General features: G+C 44.1%; 1 protein-coding gene across 2 annotated transcripts in view; it reads left to right on the plus strand.

Moving 5' to 3' along the window:
• The window catches only part of LOC128846672 (OX-2 membrane glycoprotein-like), a 154795-nt gene that overhangs the window by 90016 nt on the left and 52643 nt on the right, over positions 1-12136 (plus strand). The window lies entirely within an intron of this gene.

Raw genomic sequence — 12136 nt, forward strand, 5'->3', positions numbered from 1 at the left:
GAATATTTTAATTTGGTTGTAGTGGGGTGGGTTATGGTTCAGGTTTGATCTGGATTGGGAGGCGCTGTAATTTAATGAAGCAATCTCATGAGATTTTGATCCTGAATGGCAAAAAACCCCGAGATACATTCAGGTGAATAGGTTTTCATTGTTTTAGCTGAAATCTTAGCGGAACAGCTGTTTGAGATCTCTGTCAGAAGTGTTGTCACCAAAAAATCGATACAGTCACAACCAAAACTGTAGTGGGAAGGCATCCAGATACTGAAGGTTAAACATCCCACAAAGTCCAAAAGGGTTTGACTCTGTGGTCCTTATTTGGCTCCTTTCCATTTAGTATCCAGTCAAAAATTATTGCACCGAATTTTTCTTTACTGTATGTTATGTTTTGCTGCTCAAACTGAAAGTTGTTTAAATATTTTTTTCTAAATGTGGATTATCTCTCTAACTGTAACAAAGTACCAAAAATAGTGATTAATTTTGACACTAAGAATAGAAGTCATGGGGCCTGTTACAAAGAATTTCTTTTAAAAAGTAACCCTTCAAAAATTTGAACTAAGTCAATTTGTCCCATAAAATGGGCTTCTCATCCAACGGTTATGCAAGATTTGGCTAGCAGTCATGGGAATCTGCAGAGATTATTTTAGAATAAAAACATATTAAAAATTACAAGGGGAAAAATTGTTTATCAGGGTACAGAGTTCAAATGAAGCATGTTTCCACATTCAGATGGGTATGCATGAATGCAAAATAATAAGCAAAAAAGATGTATCTATTGCGTGTCTTGCTCAATTAAAGTGATAACAAAGAATAAGAATTTTCCTACTTGTTCGCTATAAATCTCTCCATAAATAGGGCACTTACTGTATTAAAATACCTTGCATGTGATGTTAGCATAAGGTCTGTATGAAAAGAGTAAAATTCCGGTTCTCATATGGTCATGTTGATAGCCAAGGTCTTAGATTCAGTTCGGTACCATGCAGATTACTATTTTATTTGTCTAACACTAGCACCTAGGTGCTGTACAATCACATAGGAAGAGAAAATCCTTGCCCTGAAGAGCTTACATCCTCAGTAGATCAAACCAACAAAAGGTGGGAGAAAGGAGGTATTATAGTTTTCTTTATATTAGGACTTTCTTAAATATTGTAGTAACACAAATGCATTTCACAGCACTTTGGAACACACTTTTTAACAGCCCCCTAGCCTTTGTGCTATTTTTTCTCTATGCATTCCAGGATCCAACTTTCTTATAGCTTAAGGATAAAAGGTAATACTTTCAAAAGCAACTGAGGTGCTTTTGAAAATAGGACTTAGGATCCCATGTCACTGAGATGCTTTTGAATTTTTTACACAAAATATCCAAACTGGAGTGCCTAAATTTAGGCATCCGCATCTGTATTTAGGCATCTAAATAAAAGCGCCTTGGTTTTCAGAGTTATAGAGTATTTTGAGTTTCCATTGACTTCAGTGGAATTTGTGGATGCTAAGTACCTTTGACAATCAGGCCACCTTCATGTAGGTGTCTAAATATAGATTCAGGACCCTAAATTTAGACATCCAGGTTTTGAGACTTCTGGGCTGGCATATTTAACAAACCATATAACAGGGAGTTGGAGATCTTGTATCTGAAGGTAGTGTTTGTAGTAGATAATGTAGACACAACATTATTGAGATTCAGTTCAGAGAAGATTGTGAAGAACTTCAGAGGGACTCACATGAATGGGCAATATGATAGATGAAGTTCAATGTTGATAAATGTAAAATAATGCAGATTTGAAGAAAAAATTTAAACTACTCATACATATTGCAGTGTACTAAATTAACTGTATCAACTCAACTCAATAAAGACCTCTGGTCAATGTTCAACTGAAGTAAAAAAAAAAGCAACAAAAAACAAGGTGTTAGGGAGAAATGGGAATCAATGGTGTTGTCTCATGTGCAGCACTGGTCACCCCATCTCAAAAAGGACATTGCAGAATTAAAGGGAGTTGAAAATGATTAGAGGTATGAAAAGACTGTGATACGAAGAGAGATTGAAAAGATTGGGATTGTTCACCTAAGAGGGGGCATGATAAAAATATATAAAATAATAAATGGTCTAACGAAGGTAGAAAGTAGATTCTATTCTCTCTGTATTAGCCAAGGGATGTTACATGAAAATAAAGTGTGATAAATTCAAAACTGATTGAGAGATACTTTTTCAGACAACACATAATTAGACTGTGGAACACATTGCAACATGATAATATTGAGACCAAGAATGCAGTAAAATTGAAAGAGGGATAGGACATTTATATCAGCCAGAGCTGTTATAGTTCATGCTAACAAATAATTGTGGAAAGGAGAAAGAACTTCATGCTTCAGGGTTGAAACCAATTTCTACTGTAGTTTAGGATGAGACCTTCATGGTGTCAGATTATCCCATGTCTGCCTACTGTAGTGTTCCTCTGAATCACCTGATCCTGTATGGAGTCTATGCCTCATTTTGACTGTGGTGCTTTTCTCTGTGCTCTTGCCATAAGATCAAGAGCATCAAGAACAAGTGATGGCTGCAGAGAGGGAAAACACAAGGAGGTTTTAAAAAATAAATGAGTGATTTCTGTTTAACATGTATCACACACACACAAACTACGTTAAAAGAACACTATTAAGATTGCAAAGTCAAGCACTCTGAAGTTAGGAAATGGCAGAATTAAGGGTGCCTGTGCAATCTTAATTTGGCTTCCTTGTGCCAATAGAGGAAAATGGGAGATGGGGGCACTCATAGCATCGCAAGCAAACATAGATTAATGTTGAACCGACCCAAAATGTTGTGTATCAACATTTTTTTTAATTCTCCATCCTGCAAAAAATGTCAATAGTTCAGCTTTTCATCCCGATTTGAGATAGAAAACAAATGTTAAAATATCAGAATTCCTCGTGGAATAGAATTTTTTTGACCAGCTCTGTTCCCAAATTCTAAACTTTGGTCCACAGGGAGCAGGCTTACTCACATGGTGTTAGCTGGGACTACAGCTGCTAAACTGTATTAAAAGATTAAATGCTTTCCATGTAAGCAGTTGCTGTAATTACCACGAGGGTGTTACATGATCATGAATGGGAGGAAAGGACTCTGAGTCAGTCAAGGCATCTTCAATCCTAAGGACATTAAAATGTGCTGCATGCTATGAGCAAGTATGAAAACCACTGCCTTGACACCATGCAAAGCCATTGTTTAACACTGAATGATAGGAACAAACCTGCCTTTGTGAGTCAACGCCACCATTTCTAGCATCCTCTGGGTTTGTAAGTGAAGGTCTTCCATCTGGCCAAGACTGATGACTAAATGTGGGAAATCTGATGCTGGAAATGGTGGTGTTGACTCATAAAAGCATGCCAGTTGGAAAACTGGCAAAAAGAAACCACCACAGGAAGGAAGAAATCGGAGAGACAAACAACTTGAGAATGAGGCACCTCAAAGACCAGGCTAAGAAAAGGCTTTCATTGCAATAGTTCTCATTTCGATGGGTTCTGATTCAAGCTTTCCTCATCCCATCTGGTTTCTTCTTTCCTTCAGGGTTTCTGGGTTTACAGACCATAGGGTCTTAGCCCAGATCCCTAGCTGGTGTAAATTAGCATCGCTCCTTTTGTCTTCAGTGGAGCTGCACCAATTTATGCCAGCTCAGCATCTGGCTCTCTTGGCTTAAATGGATCATGCTGCGGAGGATCCATGGAGAAAAAAGTCTCGTTGGGCTTAGAAAAATATTTTTAAATAAGCATTCCTAATCTAATTCACCTAATGGACCCCAGGCAGTTTAGATAGGGATAGATAATAAGACAGAAAATATCATATTCGCTCTATATAAATCCATGATATGCCCACAACTTGAATACTGTGTGCAGATCTGGTCACCCCATCTCTCTCTCAAAAAAAGTTGGAATTGGAAAAGGTTCAGAAAAGAGCAACAAAAATGATTAGGGGGACGGAACAGTGTCAGAGATTAATAGAACTGTGACTTTTCAGCTTGGAAAAAAGATGACTTGAGGGGGAATATGATAGAGGTCTATAAAATCATGACAGGTGTAGAGAAAGTAAATAAGGAAGCATTATTTACTCCTTCACATAACACAAGAATTAGGGGTCACCAAATGAAATTAATAGGTGACCATTTTAAAACAAACAAAAGGAAGTATTTCTTCACAAAATGCACAGTTAACCTGTGGAACTCTTAGCCAGAGGATGTTGTAAAGTTCAAGACTATAAAAGGGTTAAAAAAAGAACTAGGTAAGTTCATGGAGGACAGGGTCATCAAAAGCTATTAGCCAGGATGGGCAGGGATGCAAAACCATGCTCTGAAGTGTCCCTAGCCTCTGTTTCCCAGAAGCTGGGGAGGATGAACAGATGGGCAGGATCCCCTGGGAGAATAACATGAAGGGCAAAGGGGTCCAGGAGACCTGGCTGTATTTTAAAGAATCCTTATTGCGGTTGCAGGAACAAACCATCCCGATGTGTAGAAAGAATAGTAAATATGGCAGGCGACCAGCTTGGCTAAACAGTGAAATCCTTGCTGATCTTAAACGCAAAAAAGAAGCTTACAAGAAGTGGAAAATTGGACAAATGACCAGGGAGGAGTATAAAAATATTGCTCAGGCATGCAGGAGTGAAATCAGGAAGGCCAAATCGCACTTGGAGTTGCAGCTAGCAAGAGATGTTAAGAGTAACAGGAAGGGTTTCTTCAGGTATGTTAGCAACAAGAAGAAAGTCAAGGAAAGTGTGGGCCCCTTACTGAATGAGGGAGGCAACCTAGTGACCGAGGATGCGGAAAAAGCTAATGTACTCAATGCTTTTTTTGCCTCTGTCTTCACGAACAAGGTCAGCTCCCAGACTGCTGCACTGGGCAGCACAATATGGGGAGAAGGTGACCAGCCCTCTGTGGAGAAAGAAGTGGTTCGGGACTATTTAGAAAAACTGAACGTGCACAAGTCCATGGGGCCGGATGCGCTGCATCCGAGGGTGCTAAAGGAGTTGGCGGATGAGATTGCAGAGCCATTAGCTATTATTTTTGAAAACTCATGGCGACTGGGGGAGGTCCCGGAAAAAGGCTAATGTAGTGCCCATCTTTAAAAAAGGGAAGAAGGAGGATCCAGGGAACTACAGGCCAGTCAGCCTCACCTCAGTCCCTGGAAAAGTCATGGAGCAGGTCCTCAAGGAATCAATTATGAAACACTTAGAGGAGAGGAAAGTGATCAGGAACAGTCAGCATGGATTCACCTAGGGGAAGTCGTGCCTGACTAACCTAATTGCCTTCTATGATGAGATAACTAGCTCTGTGGATGAGGGGAAAGCAGTGGATGTGTTATTCCTTGACTTTAGCAAAGCTTTTGATACGGTCTCCCACAGTATTCTTGCCGCCAAGTTAAAGAAGTATGGGCTGGATGAATGGACTGTAAGGTGGATAGAAAGCTGGCTAGATCATCGGGCTCAACGGGTAGTGATCAATGGCTCCATGTCTAGTTAGCAGCCGGTTTCAAGCGGAGTGCCCCAAGGATTGGTCCTGGGGCCAGTTTTGTTTAATATCTTTATTAATGATCTGGAGGATGGTGTGGACTGCACTCTCAGCAAGTTTGCAGATGACACTAAACTAGGAGGCGTGGTAGATACACTAGAGGGTAGGGATCAGATACAGAGGGACCTAGACAAATTAGAGGATTGGGCCAAAAAAAACCTGATGAGGTTCAACAAGGACAAGTGCAAAGTCCTGCACTTAGGACGGAAGAATCCCATGCACTGCTACAGACTAGGGACCGAATGGCTAGGTAGCAGTTCTGCAGAAAAGGACCTAGGGGTCACAGTGGACGAGAAGCTGGATATGAGTCAACATAGCCAAGAAGGCTAACGGCATTTTGGGTTGTATAAGTAGGGGCATTGCCAGCAGATCGAGGAACGTGATCGTTCCCCTTTATTCGACATTGGTGAGGCCTCATCTGGAATACTGTGTCCAGTTTTGGGCCCCACACTATAAGAAGGATGTGGAAAAATTGGAAAGAGTCCAGCGGAGGGCAACAAAAATGATTAGGGGTCTGGAGCACATGACTTATGAGGAGAGGCTGAGGGAACTGGGATTGTTTAGTCTCCAGAAGAGAAGAATGAGGGGGGATTTGATAGCAGCCTTCAACTACCTGAAGGGGGGTTCCAAAGAGGATGGAGCTCAGCTGTTCTCAGTGGTGGCAGATGACAGAACAAGGAGCAATGGTCTCAAGTTGCAGTGGGGGAGGTCCAGGTTGGATATTAGGAAACACTATTTCACTAGGAGGGTGGTGAAGCACTGGAATGCGTTACCTAGGGAGCTGGTGGAGTATCCTTCTTTGGAGGTTTTTAAGGCCCGGCTTGACAAAGCCCTGGCTGGGATGATTTAGTTGGGAATTGGTCCTGCTTTGAGCAGGGGTTGGACTAGATGACCTCTTGAGGTCCCTTCCAACCCTGATATTCTATGATTCTATGATGGATCACTTGATGATTACCTGTATTGTTCATTCCCTCTGAAGCACCTGGTATTGGCCACTGTCAGAAGACAGGATATTGGGTAAGATGACCTTTGGTCTGACCCCGTATGGCTGTTCTCTAGACCTCATTTTTCCCATATGTAAAATGGGGAGAATGATACTGACCGTCTTTGTAAAGCACTTTGAGGTCTATTGATGAAAAGTGCTATATAACAGCTAAGTGGTATTATTCTCTCGCAGGGATTCTTCCACTGACTCTGTCTTTAATTAGGAGAGGCATGTAGAGCTGGGAAGAAGTCTCTTAGTTACCATACTCCTTACACTTACTTTTATTCCTTACACTAATTGGGCCAAATTCTGCCAGAGATTCTCATGTGCAACCCCAATGACTGTGATAGGCTTGTACTGACTGTAAATCATGGCAGAGTTTGGCCCTTAGGGTGTAAACTCCCTCATGACCCAGTCAAATAGGAGGTAACTTTTTCTTTCTTACGATCAGAATTAAGTTGACTGGAGCCCTAGCACGCTGAAGAGAAACATCAGCTTCTTCTCTCAGACAGAGAGCAAGTGCCAGCAATTCCCTGGAGTGTTCTGTGATTTTGGGGGTGGGGTGGGAGGGACCTTTTTTAAAACTGACAAAAAAATATGATTTCATTTTGGCTTTTTGACTCCCCAGCTCCAATTCCTTGGCCCCCGTAAGTCTGGCAGTTTTTACAGCAGGTTATCTCAGATATTGGGGAAGTAGAAAGAGAAATGCTTGGAAAGTCCCTTTTTAAAGAATGTACTGTTATGGTTTTATTTAATTGTTTATATTTTGTGTTAATCTTTCTGACCGGCAGAGATAAGGCTGCAATTTAACATCTTTCCGCAACTGTGCTTCCTTGCAAGCTCTGACCTGCTGTGCAAGCTATTGTATCAGACCATTACCAATGTTATGTAACCAAGGAATTTCCCACTTCTAGCCAGGTTGCACAGTCTCTCCTAAAAATGTTCTGGGGATGGGGGCTAAGGGCTGGAGTCAAGAAATATTGTTTTGCATGATGCATCTTAAATTTTACCCTGATCCTCCCCCTTCCTCCACTCTTGTGCCTTTTTGAAAATAAAGACCATGTTACTCATACATCATAATTTCCTGTTCCTCCACCCCTACAATAACCCCCTTCCTTTGTAAATCAATATAGGGAATGTCTCTGACTTTTTAAGAGGGATTTATAATACAAGTTTTTCCATCCCCTTGTTAGACTACCCTGGGTAGTGCTACTGTAAACCACATGGATGAAGGGAGTGACTATCCACTTACAAGTTAATTAACTGCAGAGCATCTGCCAACTGATGGCCACAAACTAAAATGGCTTAACCAATTAGAGAGGTCTTCCACTCTGAGTCTGGACTCGCTGTACCAAATTCAGACCTGTGTAAAGCAGGTGCAGGTCAACAAAAGTCAGCGTTGCATCACTCTCTGATGCCTGTCTGAATTTAGCCAGGTGTATGTGCGCCTGACATATTACTATAGCTGGACTGGGACCTTGGTAGTCCCTAAAAAGCAGGCATACTAGCTGAGGCAAAAGCATGCTTCTCCTTGGTTAAACCACTAGTAACCTTGCTATAGATTCATCGATTCTAGGACTGGAAGGGACCTTGAGAGGTCATCAAGTCCAGTCCGCTGCCCTCATGGCAGGACCAAATACTGTCTAGACCAACCCTGATAGACATTTATCTAACCTACTCTTAAATATCTCAGAGATGGAGATTCCACAACCTCCCTAGGCAATTTATTCCAGTGTTTAACTACCCTGACAGTTAGGAACTTTTTCCTCATGTCCAACCTAAACCTCCCTTGCTGCAGTTTAAGCCCATTGCTTCTTGTTCTATCCTTAGAGGCTAAGGTGAACAAGTTTTCTCCCTCCTCCCTATGACATCCTTTTAGATACCTGAAAACTGCTATCATCTTCCCTCTCAGTCTTCTCTTTTCCAAACTAAACAAACCCAATGCTTTCAGCCTTCCTTCATAGGTCATGTTCTCAAGACCTTTAATCATTCTTGTTGCTCTTCTCTGGACCCTCTTCCAATTTCTCCACATCTTTCTGGAAATGCGGTGCCCAGAACTGGACACAATACTCCAGTTGAGGCCTAACCAGCGCAGAGTAGAGCGGAAGAATGACTTCTCGAGTCTTGCTCACAACACACTCGTTAATACATCCCAGAATCATGTTTGCTTTTTTTGAAACAGCATCACACTATTGACTCATATTTAGGTTGTGGTCCACTATAACCCCTAGATCCCTTTCTGCTATACTCCTTCCTAGTCAGTCTCTTCCCATTCTGTATGTGTGAAACCGATTTTTCCTTCCTAAGTGGAGCACTTTGCATTTGTCTTTGTTAAACTTCATCCTGTTTAACTCAGACCATTTCTCCAATTTGTCCAGATCATTTTGAATTATGACCCTGTCCTCCAAAGCAGTTGCAATCCCTCCCAGTTTGGTATCATCTGCAAACTTAATAAGCGTACTTTCTATGCCAATATCTAAGTTGTTAATGAAGATATTGAACAGAGCCAGTCCCAAAACAGACCCCTGCGGAACCCCACTTGTTATGCCTTTCCAGCAGGATTGGGAACCATTAATAACTACTCTCTGAGTACGGTTATCCAGCCAGTTATGCACCCACCTTATAGTAGCCCCATCTAAATTATATTTGCCTAGTTTATCGATAAGAATATCATGCGAGACTGTATCAAATGCCTTACTAAAGTCTAGGTATACCCCATCCACAGCTTCACCCTTATCCACAAGGCTCGTTATCCTATCAAAGAAAGCTATCAGATTGGTTTGACACGATTTGTTCTTTACAAATCCATGCTGGCTGTTCCCTATCACCTTACCACCTTCCATGTGATTGCAGATGAGTTCCTTAATTACTTGCTCCATTATCTTCCCTGGCACAGAAGTTAAACTAATTGGTCTGTAGTTTCCTGGGTTGTTTTTATTTCCCTTCTTATAGATGGGCACTATATTTGCCCTTTTCCAGTCTTCTGGAATCTCTCCCGTCTCCCATGACTTTCCAAAGATAATAGCTAGAGGCTCCAGTGCTCAGATAGATATGAGCTATCTGAGCACTGGAAGTCTGGATGTAATAGGAACAGGGCAGGATTTCTTACTGGCAAGGCTCCACTTAAGTTAGTCATAATGGCCCGACCATTTCATTCTCTCCTCCCACTTAAAAAAAAAAAAGACTCACTCTTTCCTACCTCCCGCCTTTTTCCTTTTCCCTTTCTTCTGCTTAATCGTACTTTCCATTCTTTCCCATGGGAGGCTATTCCATGCTCTGCTGAAGAGACCTTTTCTTTTCCTGCTCCCACTATGGAGTAAGACAGGGAGGCAAGAATACTGCAGCCTCAGGAACAGGAAGGGTGCTGCAGCCTCTGCCACTTCCTAGGGCAGAGGCAGGTCTGCACCAGAACTCAAGCTATTTGAGGAAACCTTTTCCTAGAGATTTGTAAAGGAAAGGCTTTCAGTTATTAAATCACATGGGGCACTGAGACCATGGAAGGCAGTGGCAGCTGAGAGCTGTGGAAATTGCAGTAGCAATAGGAAAATGGGAGAGTGGGTCATAACTGAGTGTTTGAAGGGGCAAGAGTGATCCTAGAAAAAGGAGATGCTGGAATGTCATATGGGGACAATAAGCTTGAGGTGTCCTGATTGCCGCTGTTAGGGTATTTGTTCCCCAGGTCTTGGGGGAGAAAAATATTGATCCCAGGGAGAATGGAGACGGAGGTGTAGATCTTTCAGGAATGAGATAGTAGAAGACTTGGATGTGCCTGTGAGACAGACATCAGCTATAGCCAAGGGCTGCAGCAGACGGTTTGGGATCAAGAGAACCCCACCACTTTCTCACCATCTCTAAGATTTTTAGAGCACTACACAAACAGGTAGAATACAATCCTGGAACTAGAAGGAGAATGAAACACTATAAAAAGAACATCAAGGCTCAAAAACGTGTAGAGACGTGTTTTACACTTTTATAAAATAGTTGAACAGATTGAACTAAGACAGATGCTCATGGAGGGACACATTGGTAAAAGGGGCTGAGAAGCCCAGCAGCTAGAGCCAGGGCCAGCTCTGGCTTTTTTGCCACTCTAGGCAAAAAAGCCAGCCGCTGCCGCCCCCCCCCCCCCAGCACGGCAGGGGAGGGCGCCAAGCTCGGCTGTGGGCCCGCAATCCCCGACTGGCTGGAGCGCCGGGGGGAGGGCGCCGAGCCTGGCTGCGGGCCCGCAATCCCCGACCGGCTGGAGCGCCGGGAGGAGGGGGGCGTGCCCGCCGCGGCTCCGCTCTCCCCGGCGGCCAGAGCGCCAAGAGGAGGGCAGAGAGCCTGGCCAGGGCTCTCCGCTCTCCCCGACGGCCAGAGCGCCGGGGGGAGGGGGGAGAGCCCCCGACCGGCCGGAGCGCCACAGGGAGGGCGGCAAGCCCAGTCGCAGCCCCGCTCTCGGCCCGAAGCGCCCCGCCGCGCCGCCCCCATCCAAGCGCCGCCCCAAGCACATGCTTGGTGGGCTGGTGCCTGGAGCCGGCCCTGGCTAGAGCATAGCCTACTCTGAGGGAAAGGCTCTTAAAGTTGGTCTCAAGTATCACCAGGGCACCCGTTATTATACGTTCACTTTAGTGGTAGTTTGTAAAATGCAATAAATCTGAGGTTTAAACAATCTGGACTTACTTCTGGTATTGTTAAGAATGTTATTGCTGTATCCGTGTTGTATGTCTTGACCTTCTTTAGTTATGCCCATATGCAAGGGATTGAGTTCTGGATGGTTGACTTTTTTTTTTTTTTAAGAATTTCTTGATATTCTCCCGCTTCCGTCCTTCTGTTTAATTTATTTATAACCTAACAGAAACTTGGAGGAAAGAGACTTCAGTGTCGAAATACTTGGCTTTGTTTCTGACAAGTTGTGCTGGATCAGAGAAGTCTGAATCCTGATAGGAGAAAGACACACAGCTCTGCTCTACTTATCATCAGTGATGAGCTCCCAAAATCCTAAGAACCGGTTCCCTATCGGGTCCACTCGCTCCGGGTTTTCGGCGTCAGGTCCTACACCGGGAGCAAGTGAAGGACCTGCCGCTGAAGTGCCGTGGAAGACCCAGTAGGGAACCACGGGGTGAGTACAAGCCCCATGTGCCTGTCTCCCTCCCCACCCCATCTGACCCCAACCCACATCCTGCCCCCCCCCAACCCGCAAGTTTCTCCTCCCCCCTCCACCACCAGGGTAGCAGCAGCAGCCCGGGGCTCTGGGGCCTATATAAAGGGCCTGCTTCTACCGCCCCATTCTTTAAATAACCGCCAGAGCCCTGGGGAAGCGGCAAGGCTCCAATGGCTATTTAAAGGACCGGAGCGGCAGAGGCAGCTGGAGCCCCGACCCTTTAAATAGCTGCCAGGCCCCTCGCTACCCCAGGGCTCTGGGGGCTATTTAAAGGGCCCACGGCTCCCCTGCTTCTACCGCCCCGGCCCTTAAATAGCTGCTAGAGCCCTGGGGAAGCAGCGGGGCTCCAGTGGCTATTTAAAGGACCAGAGCAGCAGAGGCAACTGGAGCCCCGGCCCTTTAAATAGCCGCCGGAGCCCCCCCGCTACCGCAGGGCTCTGGGGGCTATTTAAAGGGTCGGGGCTT

This window comes from Malaclemys terrapin, chromosome 1, assembly GCF_027887155.1.
Source record: "Malaclemys terrapin pileata isolate rMalTer1 chromosome 1, rMalTer1.hap1, whole genome shotgun sequence".
NCBI classification, from domain to species: Eukaryota; Metazoa; Chordata; order Testudines; family Emydidae; genus Malaclemys; species Malaclemys terrapin.